The sequence below is a fragment of the Scyliorhinus canicula genome, unplaced genomic scaffold (assembly GCF_902713615.1).
Source record: "Scyliorhinus canicula unplaced genomic scaffold, sScyCan1.1, whole genome shotgun sequence".
Lineage (NCBI taxonomy): Eukaryota > Metazoa > Chordata > Chondrichthyes > Carcharhiniformes > Scyliorhinidae > Scyliorhinus > Scyliorhinus canicula.
The window spans coordinates 3868627-3884197 of NW_024055728.1; positions in this window are offsets into that span (position 1 = coordinate 3868627).

A 15571-nucleotide genomic window follows, 5' to 3' on the forward strand; every position below is an offset into this window, starting at 1 on the left:
AAGCCGTTAACTGGTTAATATGGAACCATGCAGGCTTGCCGTTGGGGTACTTTATCCGATATACTGATGGGCTGATTTTCCCGAAATTAAGAATGGGCCGGAAAATGTTGGGGCCAAAAACGTGCTGGGGTGAAACAGATAACATCACCTGTTGCCCAACCTGAAATTCTGTGGTGTGGACATTTTTGTTGAAACAGTCCAAAAATAACATCGCCTGGAACCTGCTTCAGCCAGTGCGACGGCTTTCACATTACCAGGGGGATGATCAATGGTGGCTTCTAACCTTGATAATGCCAAACGTCCTACCCTTTGCCTGTTCAAGGATATGGCGGAGTAATGGGGCTGATGGAAGGGGCTTCCCGTCCGCGGAGACAAAACCTCTTGTCCTCCACAGGGGTATAAAATCTGTGAGGCTGTTACCAACTGTCCGAATATATATCTGCTGGGCTGGGGAACGAATCTGGGTGTTCCACTATGTATGCAATGGCCGCGAGCTCTGCTGCCTGCGCGCCGAAGTGACCGGGTAACTTTAACGCTATCTCCTCTAGTGTGCGTCCCTGCGCATCTTCTACATAAATTCCGCATCCTGTAATGCGTTCGCCATCTAAAACTGTGGATGAACCGTCCACATAGATTTTCAAGGGGGCACATGTGTCTGTGTGCTGGAGGCTCTGGCTTGAATTCCATATCTTTCTGGGGGGCGTATTAGCAATGAAGGGCCCTGTGTTGTGTAGGGGGGCTACTGTTTCGCATTCATGGGGTTGTCCTGGATAATGTAGGTTGTCCGCTAAAATGTGTGTGTTTTGGTCCGTTTAACTGTTATGTCCCGTCCTTGTAACAGAAGTGTCCATCTAGCTGCTCTTATCTGGCTCACTAAACCGTCCTTCAGTTGTCCGTCTAAAAGTAACTGTGTGGGGGTGTGTTCGGTCAAAATGGTGATGGGGTTGAGTCCGGTAATGTATGAAAAATATTGTACTTCCCAGAACACTGCGAGCAGGTGCCTTTCGCAGGCTGAGAAACCTTACTCCAGGGGGTGTAACAGTCGTGAGGCATAAGCCACTCGTCGTAGCTGCTCGTGCCGTTCCTGAAGGAGCACGGCCGAGAGGGTCAGATCTGTGCTTGCTACCTCAATTGCATTGGGGGAGAGTAGGTCTGGAACGTGTAGTGCAGGTGCTGCGCTAAGGGCTTTCTTTAACTCTTCCACAGCCTCTGTATGCTGCAGAAGCCATTCCCAAGGGGCTCCTTTCTTAAGCAGGTCTGATAGTGGGGCTGCCTTGGTCGTAAAACCATCGATATGGTTCCGACAATACCCAACCAGTCCTAAAAATGACCGGAGGGTTGAAACATTTTGGGGAAGGGGCAATTTGACGATCGAGTCAATTCTTTTGAACTCGATCTCGCGTTTGCCGTGCGTGATGACGGTACCCAAATACATCACCTGATTCTCCAATATTTGGGCCTTTCTGGGGTTAACATTACATCCGATTGAGATCAGAAGTTCCAGGAGCTCGGACAGAAGCGTGATGTGCTCTGCCTTGCTGTCTGTCTGCAGTAATAGGTCGTCCACATACTGCACGAGACATTCGGGTCGGGAAAATTTTGCTCGTCCATTTGCCCGCTGCCGGTGGAAAATGGAGGGGGAATTGTGGAATCATTGTGGGAGGCATGTCCACGTGTATTGCTGTCCCTTGAATGTGAAGGCAAATTTGTACTGGTACGCCTTTGCCAATGGGATTGACCAAACGCCGTTGCTAATGTCCAATACCGTGAAATATTTGGAGTGGACCCTGCTTGAGCATGGTCTCGGGACTTGTTGCTACCGTGGGGGTTGCTGCTGGGGTAACTTTTTTCCCGCTAATCAATGGTCAGACGCCATGATCTGTCGGGCTTCCTCACTGGCCAAATAGGGGCATTATTAGTCGAGGCTACTGCCCTAAGTACATCCTGCTCCAATAAGCTCTATAACTTTTCCAATTTCTCCCTCCGCTTCTAAGGGAAATCTGTACTGTCTCTGTGGTCTTGGGTCAGGTCCTGTTATTTGAACTTGCCCAGTCATTCTGCCGCAGTCATTCCGGTGACTGGCAAATGCTGTCCTGTGTGTGTTCAAATCTGCCCTAACCTGTTTGTCCGTGCTAAGTGTGGTCGGGTCAAAACAATAGTCGCCTACTGCGCTAATCCTGTTTGCTACTGTGAGGTAGGGTGCTCTGTCTGATTTTGCCATTCGCCAGACACACTGATTAACTGGGTCGAACGACAGGCTATGGGCATTCATAAAGTCAATGCCCAGTATGTGTTCTGCTGTGTGGGGCAGATTAACTGAAACAACGGGGTGTCTGGTGGAGGTATTCCCTTGTTGGACGGGTACAGCGGCTGTAATGTGTCCCTGCTGTGAGTGGCCTGTAAAGCCGCTGAGTGTTATTGTGGCTGTAGTGGGCCACGTGTTTGCCTGTGGTGTAGTGGAGGAATTAATGGTCGTGCGGGACCCTCCTGTGTCCCAGAGTAAATCTATAGGCTTTCCCAGAATTTGACAGAACACCGTCAGTCCGTTCCGTCCACAGTGGTGTGTCCTGACTGCATCCCTATACTGTGGATTGGCTTAGTTTTGTTCCTGTTCAGAGTGTCTGTCTGCTGGCCTCTCTGAGATTTCTGCGGGGCGCTGCATCCCCGAGCAAAATGCCGTAACTGTCCGCAGTTAAAACATTCCTGTGACTTCTGTGGGGGGCCGTTCTTTCCCTCATTTACCCATGCGGGGTTTTGGTGCGCTCTCACTACTTGGATCTCTGCAGCAGCCTGAGCATCTTCGGGGTTCTTTGCTGTTACCTTGACGTGGACAGATTGTTCCCAAGCGCGGGACAATCTTTTCAATACCCATTTTGCATTATGGCTCTCTTCTGAGGGGTCGTAATTGGAGCAGACATTCTGCACTGCATCTGTGGCGTGGGAGATGATGATGCGGGTCTATTTAACCATATTATCTTGGGTTTAATGTGTGCGGTCTAAATCACCGAAAACTGCAGTGAAATGGATCCACAGCCTTCCTGCAAATGCTGTGGGGTGCTCGGTCCTTTTCTGCCTACACTTATTTCGGCCTTCGACTGGGTCTCCTCTATTGTACCCTGTCGCGTCTAAAATAGCTGTATGCATCTCTTCGAGGGTGCTCCCTCCAATTGTCTGTGGGTCGGGGAGGACTGCTACAACTGATGAGTCTAAACTCAAAACTGTGAGCTTAACCTGCTCTCGCTCATCCAGGCCGAACATGGTTGCCTGCTGTTACACTCGTGCGAAAAATTGGTGGGGATCTGCAGTGGGGAGGAACGGGATTTTCTCACACACGTCACTTAGTTGTGCTACGGTTAAGGGGGTGGTGTACGTGATCTCGGGTGCGCCTTCTGCGGTTGCTTTTCTTTGGGTGGTGACTGGGTTCATTGGTGCGGGTGCTATCTGATCTGTTGGGGTTGGGGCACTTTCCTTTTCTGTTGTGCTGCTGGAGCACATGTTCCCTGAAGATAGCGCTACGCTGTTTCACTTAATTCCTGCCAATCTGGGGCATTTTCATCTTCTAACTGTGTTCCAAAGATCTCTTGGAAGCCATTCTTCACAGAAAGCAGAGATTGCAGCTGCGCAATCTGCTTCCTATATTTAGCGTGGTCCACTGTGCTTTGCCTTTACTCAGTGGTGGCAGCATGGAGTGCCCTTAAAGTTGCCATTAGGTCTCTACACTGCTTCTTCAGTGTCTCTACCTTTTTTTCTGCTTCTTCTCTTATCAAGACTGCACGCTGCACATCTTGATAGGCCTTTTCGTCCTGAACTTGAGAACTGCTCAGATGGGCTAAACAAGACTGATGTGCCCTCTTGGCATCATCCACCTCTCTATCCATATCTGCCAGTCGTTTTATTTAGACTTATTTCAGCAGAACATGGTGGCGAATCATGGCTGCTGGGATCTGCTGCTGAGAATGCTGCACAATCATCAACGGACATAATGTTTTTTCTTAACCTTTCGGAAATGTTACCCATTCCGAATAAGAAAACTGTGTTAAATATTTATAGTGCCGCACTGCCATTATTTTGAGGTCAATTCCCAAACTCCCTCAGCTAAGTTGCCCCTGACACAAATGGCATTCAATTTGTTCAGTTGCAGATCCCTTGTTCCGGTCGAAACAAATCCTCAAATGACACGAACATTCTGACATTTTATCGCTGGATCTTCACCAAATCATCAAATTACTTTGGCTAAATCTACTTCTGAAATGATATGACTGCCAATTAATATTTCGGGCAAAACTGGGTCGAAAATACGAATTAATCTGATTTACATGTCCAGAGCTGCGGGGCCCAAAAGTGATTTGTGAAGAAACAGCCCTTTTTTCACCGGTCTCCCCTCCACTACAATGAATATGCAATCCAACAAACATTGCACACAGGGGCTGCAGGGCTTGCCAGCAAGATGACGTCCAACATCTCTCCATCGGCAACCCATTCCAGGCACAACACCACTTTCACATTCCTCCACAAGCCATACAACATGTTCACTTGCATCAGAATCACTATTCCTTCAAAGTTAATGAGAAACATTCTGGCATTTCTTGACGAATGGGCTGCAGGAGAAGTACTGCAGATAATCAATAATTGTTTTTACTGGCATGGATATTAATGTCAGTTTTTCCCGTGCTGCCCACATCGCATTCACCATCGATTGAGTATCCTGCATTTCACATCATATGAAAATGTTCCATTTTAAGTGTAGTTATGAGGAATGATTTTGTGAAAACAGAACAGAATTTTCTGGATAATATCTGCAAGTCTGACAACCATCTATGCAGAAAGAAGTGATCTAACGTTTGAAATGAAAATTAAATGAAAATCGCTTATTGTCTGTTTAGGAGGAACTTCTTCACCCAAAGGGTTGTGAATCTATGGAATTCCTTGCCCAGTGAAGCAGTCGAGGCTCCTTCATTACATGTTTTTAAGGTAAAGATAGATAGTTTCTTGAAGAATAAAGGGATTAAGGGTTATGGTGTTCGGGCCGGAAAGTGGAGCTGAGTCCACAAAAGATCAGCCATGATCTAATTGAATGGCGGAGCAGGCTCGAGGGGCCAGATGGCCTACTCCTGCTCCTAGTTCTTATGTTCTTGTGTTCTTATGTCACGAGTAGGCTTGAAATTAAGTTACTCTGAAAAGACCCAGTCGCCACAATCCTGCGCCTGTTCGGGGGGGCTGGTACGGGAATTGAACCCTGCTGCTGGCCTGCCTTGAGTCTGCTTTTAAAGGCAGCGATTTAGCCCTGAGCTAAACCAGCCCCTACTTTCCACCTCGGATTACTCTTTGTCAAAGCTGGAGAGTACTGATAAGAGGCTGAGGACTCCCATGCTATGACGCGGGGTAGGAGTGAGGGGCGAGGGGGGGGGGGGGGAGGGCGGGGTGCGCGTGTAACCTTGGGTCTTGATATGGACCAGCAATAAGTGGAGCTTGACAAAGATGTGGACGTAACGAGTCAAGGAATGTAAATGGAGTGATTAAGGCTAAAAAAAAGGTGCTTATAGTGGCACACAAAGAGATTGGATACGAAAACGAAAATGCTGGAAAATCTCAGCAGGTCTGGGAGCACCAGGGAGAGGAAAGAACTAACGTTTCGGATCCAATGACGCTTTGACAAAGCTAACAGACAGACAAAGTGAGAAATGTTTATACTGTGGAGTGAAAATGAATGATGAGTCATAGCCACAGAAACCCAGGGAAACCGGATTATAATATCCACAGATACCAAGGGGAAAGAGTTCTAATGGCAGTCCCCAGAGAGAACCAAAATATGTGAGAGGCCAAAAAGCACATAAACTAACATCAGAAGGTGAACTGTGATAGATGTAGAAGTGGGGAGACGTGAAGAGGGCAGCAAAGAGGAGAAAGGCTATAGTTGAGACAGGTTGATAAAATGGGGGGGGGGGGGGTGTAGCTATATACTAACAATGACAAGAGAGAACGAAATGGTGAAATACACATAGGTTGAAACGGGATTAAAAAAAATGGGCTGAGCTTATCATCTGAAGTTGTTGATTTCAATATTGAGAACGATGTTGCAGCGTGCCTTTCCGGAGGATGAGATGTTAACAACAACAAAGGCAACAAAGAAAATTACAGCACAGGAACAGGCCCTTCGGCTCTACCAGCCTGCGGCGATCCAGCTCATTTATCTAAACCTGTTGCCTATTTTCCAAGGTCTACTTCTCTCTGTTCCCCACCCGTTCATAAATCTTTCCAGATGCATCTTAAATGATGCTATTATGCCCGCTTCTACCACCTCCGCTGGGAAAGCGTTCCAGACACCCACCACCCTCTGCCTTACTTTCCACGCACATCTGCCTTAAATTTTCCCCCTATCACCTTGAAATCGTGACCACTTGTAATTGACCACTCTTCGAAAAAGCTTGTTGCTATCCACCCTGTCCATACCTCTCATAATTTTGTAGACCTCAATCAGGTCCCCCCTCACCCTCCGTCTTTCCAATGAAAACAATCCTAATCTGCTCAACCTTTCTTCATAACTAGCACCCTCCATACCATGCAACATCCTGGTGAACCTCCCCTGCACCATCTCTAATGCATCCACATCCTTCTGCTCATGTGGCGACCAGAACTGAACGCAGTATTCCAAATGTGGCCTAACCAAAGTCCAATACAACTGTAACATGACCTACCGACTCTTTAACTCAATACCCCGTCCGAAGAAGGCAAACATGCTGTCTGCCTTCTTGATCACTCGATCGACCTGCGTTGCCACCTTCAGGGCACAATGGACCTGAATTCCCAGATCTCCCTGTACATCAATTATCCCCAGGAATCTTCCATTGACCATAATAGTCTGCTCTTGAGTTAGATCTTCCAAAAATGCATCACCTCGCATTTGCCTGGATTAAACTCCATCTGACATTTCTCTGCCCAACTCTCCAATCTATCTATATTTTGCTATATTCCCTGACATTCCTCCTCGCTATCTGCAACTCCAACAATCTTATTATCATCTGTAAACTTGCTCATCAGACCACTTATTCCTTCGTCCAGATTATTTATGTATATTACAAACAATAGTGGTCCGAGCACGGAGCCCTGTGGAACACCACTAGTCACCTTTCTCCATTTTGAGACACTCCCTTCCACCACTACTCTCTGGCTCCTGTTGCACAGCCGGTTCTTTATCAACCTGAACCACATACGACCACTTTTTCCATCAACCTGCCATGGGAAACTTTATCAAATGCTTTACTGAAGTCCATGTACATGACATCTATATCCGTTCGCCCATCAATTAACTTTGTCACTTCCTCGAAGAATTCCATTAAGTTTGTCATGACCTTCCCTGCACAAAACCATGCTGCTTTTCACTGATGAGTCTATTGTCTTCGAAATGTGAATAGATCCTATCCCTCAGTATATTCTCCAACACCTTTGCCTACCACTGACGTCAGACTCATAGTTCTATAATTCCCGGGATTATACCTGAAACCCTTCCTAAAGAAAGGGACAACATTAGCATTTCTCCTGTCCTCCGGGACCTCACCCGTGCTCAAGGATGCTGTAAAGGTATCTGTTAAGGCCCCAGCTATTTCGTCCCTCGCTTCCCTCAGTAACCTGGGATAGATCCCATCCGGTCCTGGGGACTTGTACACCTTAATGATTTTTAGCATACCCAAAACCTCCCCATTCATTATGCCGACATGACCTAGAGTATTTAAACATCCATCCCTAGCCTCGACATCCGTCATGACTCTCTCCTTGGTGAATACCGATGCAAAGTACTCATTAGGAATCTAACTCATTTCCTCTGACCACGCATTAATTCCCTCTTTTGTCTTTGAGTGGGCAAATACTTTCTCTAGTTACCCTCTTGCTCCTTATATGCGAATAAAAAGCTTTGGAATTTTCCATAACCCTATTAGCCAAAGATATTTTATGACTCCTTTTAGACCTCTTTATTGCGCGTTTGAGATTTGACCTACTTTCTCGATATTCCTCCAAAGCTTCATCAGTTTTGAGTCGCCTGGATCTTACATATGCTTCCTTTTTCATCTTTGCTAGTCTCACAATTCCACCCGTCATCCATGGTTCCCTAATCTTGCCATTTCTATTTCTCATTTTCATAGGGACCTGTCTCTCCTGCACTCTAATCAACCTTTTATTTTAAGACTTCCACATTTCATATGTGGATTTACCATTAAACAGCTACTCCCAATCCACATTCCCGAGCTCCTGACGATTTGTTTTATAGTTGGCCTTTCCCTTATTTAACACTCTTCCTTGAGGACCACTCTCATCTTTGTCCATCAGTATTCTAAAACGTACGGAATTGTGATCGCTATTTCCAATGTAACCGCCGACTGAAACGTCAACCACCTGGCCGGGATTATTCCCCAATACCAGGTCCAGTATTGCCCCTTCCCGAGTTGGACTATTTACATACTGCTCTAAAACAAAACTATCCACCAACTGCGCGTGGGAAAACCCGGTTGAGGAAGAAGGAACACATTTTCGAAGCACGATTTTGAAAAGTGGCATCATCGGAACAAATGCGACGGAGGGAAACGAGTTGAGACAAAGAGATAGAGTCCTTACAGGGTGCAGGGTGCGAAAAGCAGGAGTCCAGACACGTGTGGGAGTCAGTGGACTTTGTAGTGGATATTAGTAGGTAGTCCAATGCCGGAAATGCAGCCAGAAAGATCAATGAAGGGAAGAAAAGTGTATGAGATGGACCAGGTGAAAGTGATGGAGGGGTGGAAAAAGGAAGCAAAGTTGAAGAATTTTGCAAGGCCCGGACGAGAGCAGGAAGCGGCACCAATATATTCATCAATGTATCGGTAAAGGAGTTGTGGTAAGGGGCCAGGATAGGCCTGGAACAAGGAATGTGCCACATACCCCATAAAAAGGCAAGCGTAGCTAGGACCCATGCGAGTGTCAACAATTACACCTTTTATTTGGAGAATGTGGGATGAGTTCAAGGAGACGTTGTTGAGAGAAATCACCACATTCTCTGCCGAGCAATGATCACCCTACTCAAACTCACATATCCACCCTATACCCGCAACCCAACAACTTCCCCCTTAACCTTACTTTTTAGGATACTACGGACAATTTAGCATGGCCAATCCACCTAACCCGCACATCGTTGGACTGTGGGAGGAAACAGGAGCACCCGGAGGAAACCCACGCACACACGGGGAGGACGTGCAGAATCCGCACAGACAGGGACCCAGCCGGGAACCGAACCTGGGACCCTGGAGCTGTGAAGCATTGATGCTAACCACTATGCAACCGTACTGCCCCAAATTTGTGTGCCTGAAATACCAAAAGCGTGCTGCCTGTCTCAACAGTAGCATGGGTTTGTGTGTGTGTGCATCTGTGTGCTTTCGTGTGACTGAACGAGAGAAAGCGTGCTTTCTGTCCCAATAGGAGCATGTATGTTTGTGTGTGTGTGCTTTTGTGTGTGTCTGAAAGATAGAATGCGTGCTGCCTGTCTGAATAGACCAATGTGTCTGTTTCTGTGTGTATTTGTGTGTGTTACAGAGAGAAAACATGCTGCCTGTCTCAATTAGAGAATGTGTGATTTTGTGTTCGATTTTCTGTGACTGAAAGGGAGAAAGCGCTCTGCCTGTCTCAATGGGAGCATGTGCGTGTGCGTGTGCTTTTGAATGTCTGAAAGACAGAAAGCGAGCTGCCTCCTGTCTCAATAGAAGAATGTGTGATTTTGTGTGTGTGTTTTACTGTGTGTCTGAAATAGAGAAAGGATGTTGCCTGTATAAATAGGAGAATGCGTGTTAGTGTGTGTGTCCTTTTGTGTGTCTCAAATAGAGAAAGGTTACCGATAGGATCATGTGTGTTTGTGTGTGTGTATTTTTGGTGTGTGGCTGAAAGAGAGAAAACATGTGTCTGTCTCAATAGGAGCACGTGTGTTTGTGTGTGTGTGCTTTTGTGTTTCTGAAATAGTGAAAGCATGATGCCAATCTAAAGAAGATAATTGTGTTTGTGTGTGTGTGCTTTTGTGTGTGTCTGAAAGAGGGAAAGCGAGCTGCCTCTCTCAATAGGAGCACGTGTGTTTGTGTGTGTGTTTTTGTCTGTGTGTGCAATAGAGAATGCGTGCTGCCTGCCTCAATAGGAGAAAGTTTGTGTGTGTCCTTTTTTGTGTCTGAAAGAGAGAAAGCGTCCAGCCTGTCTCAACACGAGCATGTGCATTTATCTGTTAGTGTGATTTTGTGTCACTGAAATTGAGAAAGCATGCTGCCTGTCTCAATTGGAGCATATGTTTGTGTCTGTGTATGTTTTTGTTTGTATTGAATGACAGAAAGCATGCGGCCTGTCTGAATAGGAAAATATGCCTGCTTTCGTATGCATTATTGTGTGTGTGATAGAGAGAAAGCGTGCTGCCTGTCTTAATTGGAGAATGTGTGTTTTCGGTTTTGCTTTTCTGTGTCTGAAAGAGAGAAAGGCTATTGTCTCTCTCAATAGGAACGCCTGTGTGTGCGTTTCTGTGTGTCTGAAAAGAGAAAGTTTGCTGCCTAGCTAAATAAGAGTATGCGTGTTTTGGTGTGTGCTCTCTGTGTGTCTGAAATAGATAAAACGTGCGGCCTGTCTCAATAGGAGCATGTGTGTTTGTGTGTGTGGGTTTGTGTGTCCGAAAGAGAGAATGGACACCGGTAGTCTCAATAGGAGCATGTGTGTTTGTGTTTGTGTTTTTGTGTGTCTGAAAGGGAGACAGCATGCTGCCTGTCTCAGTTGAAGCATGTGTGTTTGCGTGTGTGTGCTTTGTCTGTATTGCAATAGCGATAGCGTGGCGCATGTCTCAATAGGAGCATGTGTTTGTATATGTGTGCTTTTGCGCGGTCTGAAAGAGAGCCAGCGTGCTACCTGTCTCAGTAGGAGTATGTGTGTTTGTGTGTGTGTTTTTGTGTTTGTCTCAAAGGGAGAAAACGAGCTGCCTGTCTCAGTAGGAGCATGTGTGGGTGTGGGTGTGCTTTTGTGTGTATGCAATAGAGAAAGCGTGCCACCTGTGACTATAGGAGCATGTGTGCTTGTGTGTGTGCGCTTTGGCGTGTCTGAAATAGAGAAAGCATGCGGTATGTCTCTCTGGGAACATGTGTCTTTGTGTGGCTTAAAGAGAGAGAGTGTGCTGCCTGTATCAATAGGAGCATTTGTGTGTGGGTGGGTGTGTCTGAAATAGAGAAAGCGTGCTGCCTGTCTCAAGTGGTGCATGTGCGTTTATCTGCGATTGTGTTTTTGTGTGTCTGAAAGCGAGAAAGCATGCTGCCTGTCTCAATAGGAGCACGTAGAGAAAGTATTGGCCCACTTAAGGACAAAAGGGGGAATTTATGCGTGGACTCAAAGAAAATGGGTGAGATCCTTAAAGAGTACTTTGCATCGGTATTCACAAAGGGAAGGGACAAGACGAATGTTGAGGCTAGGGATGGATATTTAAATACTCTCGGTCAAGTTGTCATACGGAAGGGGGAAATTTGGGGAATTCTAAAAGACATTAAGGTAGACAAGTCCCAAGGATCGGATGGGATCTATCCCAGGTTACTGAGGGAAGCGAAGGTCGAAATAGCTGGGGCTTTAACAGATATCTTTGCAGCATCCGTGAGCACTGGTGAGGTCCCGGAGGACTGGATAATTGCTAATGTTGTCCCTTTGTTTCAGAAGGGTAGCAGGGATAATCCAGGGGATTATAGACCTATGAGCTTGACGTCAGTGGTATGAAAACTGTTGGAGAAGATACTGAGGGATAGGATCTATTCACATCTGGAAACAATAGACTTATCAGTGATAGGCAACATGGTTTTGTGCAGGGAAGGTCATGTCTTACAAACCTAATAGAATTCTTTGAGGAAGAGACAAAGTTAATTGAATGAGGGAAGGGCTGTAGATGTCGTATACATGAACATTAGTAAGGCGTTTGTTAAGGTTTTCCATGGCAGGTTGATGGATAAAGTGAAGTCGTATGGGGTTCAGGGTGTACTAGCTAGATGGATAAAGAACTGGCTGGGCAACAGGAGACAGAGAGCAGTGGCGGAAGGGAGTGTCTCAAAATGGATAAGAGTGACAAGTGGTGTTCCACAGGGATCCCTGCTTGGACAACTCTTGTTTGTGATCCACATAAATGACCTGGGGAAGGTATAGGTGGTCTGATTAGCAAGTTTTCAGATGATACTAAGATTGGTGGAGTTGCAGATAGCGAGGAGGACTGTCAGAGAATACAACTAAATATAGATAGATTGGAGAGTTGGGCAGAGAAATGGCAGATGGAGTTCAATCCAGGCAAATGCGAGTTGATGCATTTTGGAAGATCAAATTCGAGAGCGTACTATGTGGTCAATGTAAGAAGTCTTACAACACCAGATTATAGTCCAACAGGTTTGATTCAAACACGAGCTTTCGGAGCGCAGCTCCTTCCTCAGGTGAATACCTCGCCTGGTGTTGTAAGACTTCTTACTGTGCTCACCCCAGTCCAACGCCGGCATCTCCACATTATGTGGTCAATGGAAGGGTCTTGGGGAAAATTGATGTGCAGAGAGATCTGGGAGTTCAGCTCCATTGTACTCTGATGGTGGTAACGCAGGTTGATAGAGTGGTCAAGAAGGCATACAGCATGCTTGCCTTCATCGGACGGGTATTAAGTACAAGAGTTGGCAGGTCATGTTACAGTTGTATAGGACTTTGGTTAGGCCACATTTGGAATGCTGCGTGCAGTTCTGGTCGCCACTTTACCAGAAGAATGTGGATGCTTTGGAGAGGGTGCAGAGGAGGTTCACCAGGATGCTGCCTGGTATGGAGGGTGCTATCTATGAAGAAAGGTTGAGTAGATTAGGATTGTATTCGTTGGAAAGACGGTTGAGGGGGGACCTGATTGAGTCTACAAAATTATGAGAGGTATGGACAGGGTTGACAGCAACAAGCTTTTCCCAAGAGTGGGGGTGTCAGTTACAGGAGCAGGTTTAGATAAAGGATCTGGATCGGCGCAGGCTTGGAGGGCCGGATGGCCTGTTCGTGCTGTAATTTTCTTTGTTCTTTGTTCTATATGCACAGAAGAGATGATTTCCTGAAATCCATTTTCGCTGCGTAGTGCAACCAAATGAAACCTAGAAATAATTAATTGCGACTATCATTATTTTATTTTATTTTTTAAATAAATCTAGTGTACCCAATTTTTTTTCCAATGTAAGGGGTAAGTTAAGGTAGCCAATCCACCTGCCCTGCACATCTTTGGGCTGTGGGGGTAAAACCCACGCAAACACGGGGAGAATGTGCAAACTCCATATAAACAGTGACCCAGAGCCGAGACCGAACCTGGGACTTCGGCGCCGTGAGGCTGCAGCGCTAACCCACTGCGTCACCATGTTGCCAGCACGACTATCATTATTAATAATCTATCTCCTGAATAGATCTTGTGATGGGATTTGCCATATTTGCAATAAAATGTGATAGAATCATCTATGACAGGGAGGCAGAGGGAGGCCATTCGGCCCATCAAGTCTGCAGTGCCTCTTGGAAAGAACACCCTACCCAAGCCCACACTCCCACCCTATCCCCATAATCCAGAAACCCCACCCGACACTATAGGCAATTTTGGACACTAATGGCAATTTATCATGGCCAATCCACTTAACCTGTACATCTTTGGACTGTGGGTGGAAACCGGAGCACCCAGAGGAAACCCACACACACCGGGAGAACGTGCAGAGTCCGCACAGAGAGTAACCCAAGCCGGGAATCGAACCTTGCACCCTGGAGCTGTGAAGAAATTGTGCTAACCACTACGCTACCGTAATGCCCATCATTGCTACCGTGCTGCCCATATATCGTATTGAACCTCATTGCTACCAACATAAATGTTTTATTACTGGCAATAGCAGAGACGACGAGTTAGAAAATAATTCCCATTTCAAATTAATGACTGCAATTTTACAAATCTTACTTAAATTTTCCACATTGAATGATTGCAATGAACGGGTACTCGATCATATTCTTCAACTGCTGTCTGAATTTAGTCTGGGTCAGGACATAAATACAAGTGTTTGTGCAGGTACTGAGAAGTTGCAGCATAGTTGCTGCAGATTCTGTAGCATAGAGATTGTCAGAGTGGGAGTAGGAATGAGTATGTGTAATTCTCCGATAAATGCAAAATAAAACCTGAGTGGCCCAGAGCAATACGAAACTACCGGATATACTGAACAGTAAAATGATGGATCTCTTTCGGTTCTCCATCTCTGGATCTACGTGATCTTCTTGAATGTTCCTTCCGTGAAATGCGGACCGAACTCTACTCGCTAGTAAAATGCGTCTGACAGTCAGAATATTGAGCAGCAAAATGAGAAAGAACGGAATACAGGGCGTTAAAATTAAGTGAAACATGTCAAATGCGATCCATATGGGGGACGTAAAGAAACTTAGTTGATACATACATTCCCAAGGGATATTGTTAATCAGATATCGTGGTTCAGATACAAAGTACCACGGGATAGCCTCCAGACAACCTAACACACTCACTGTTGCTATGATCGCTGCTGCCGTTTTCTCAGTACAATATTTTGTTTTTAGTTTGTCATAACATATTGTAACAAATCGGTCAAACGTGAAGGCAACTGTGATCCAAACAGACACAACCCTGCTTGCATACAACAAAAACATAATGAAGCTGCATACAGGAGTAAAGTTCAGGAAAGAATCTGGGAAATAAATTACAGAAATCCAGTTTAATACGGGATCGGAAACAACGACCATGAGATCTGATGCCGCCATTCCTACGAGGTAGCTGGTGATACATTTGGATAGACCACATTTTCCTCTGAAAAGGATCACGATCGCCATCGTGTTAACTGAAAGAGAAACAGGAAAGAAGGCAGACATTGCTAACTGGACTTGAATCTAAATCAAATAATTAATCGGTTTAGCTTTGATATTTCCATGTTTTGCTGTATCCATTGTCTGTAAATAATCATTGAGGTCCAAAGTGGTTTCAGGCAAATACATTTTCTCAAAATATTTGTCTGAATGTTTTGTAGGAAACGAATTACGATACAACCAATACATTACTTGGGAATGCGTTTCACTGGAATACTTGGAGAAGCAAGAATTCAATCATCCCAAAACTGTGTGCAACTGTGAACATCGGAATAACGGATTAAAAACATGAGCGGTGAATATGCTGTGGATGGAGATGCCAGCTTGCTCTTTTGGGTTAAGTTGAATTTCAAGGAATGGCAGTAATTAAAAACAGGAAAACCGCCAGAAGTTCGATTCTCAAGGAAAAAACAATATAAGAAGATGTTTGAGCTATGGGGGACCGTACGTTTTAACAAAATCTGGTTGCAAGCGTTCAGCAAGAATACTTAAATAATGAATCCAGCATAAATAGGGGATATTTTCTTTCATTTGAAAGAAACAACACGTGTTCATCTGCTGGAGTGACAAAGCGTTAATTAGCAACAGGAACTGTCGTGACCTGCAAAATGAAGGCATGTTTGAAGACATATGTACTATAGAGAGATGAATGTGGAATGTTAATCATTAACAGACTTCATACTGCAGA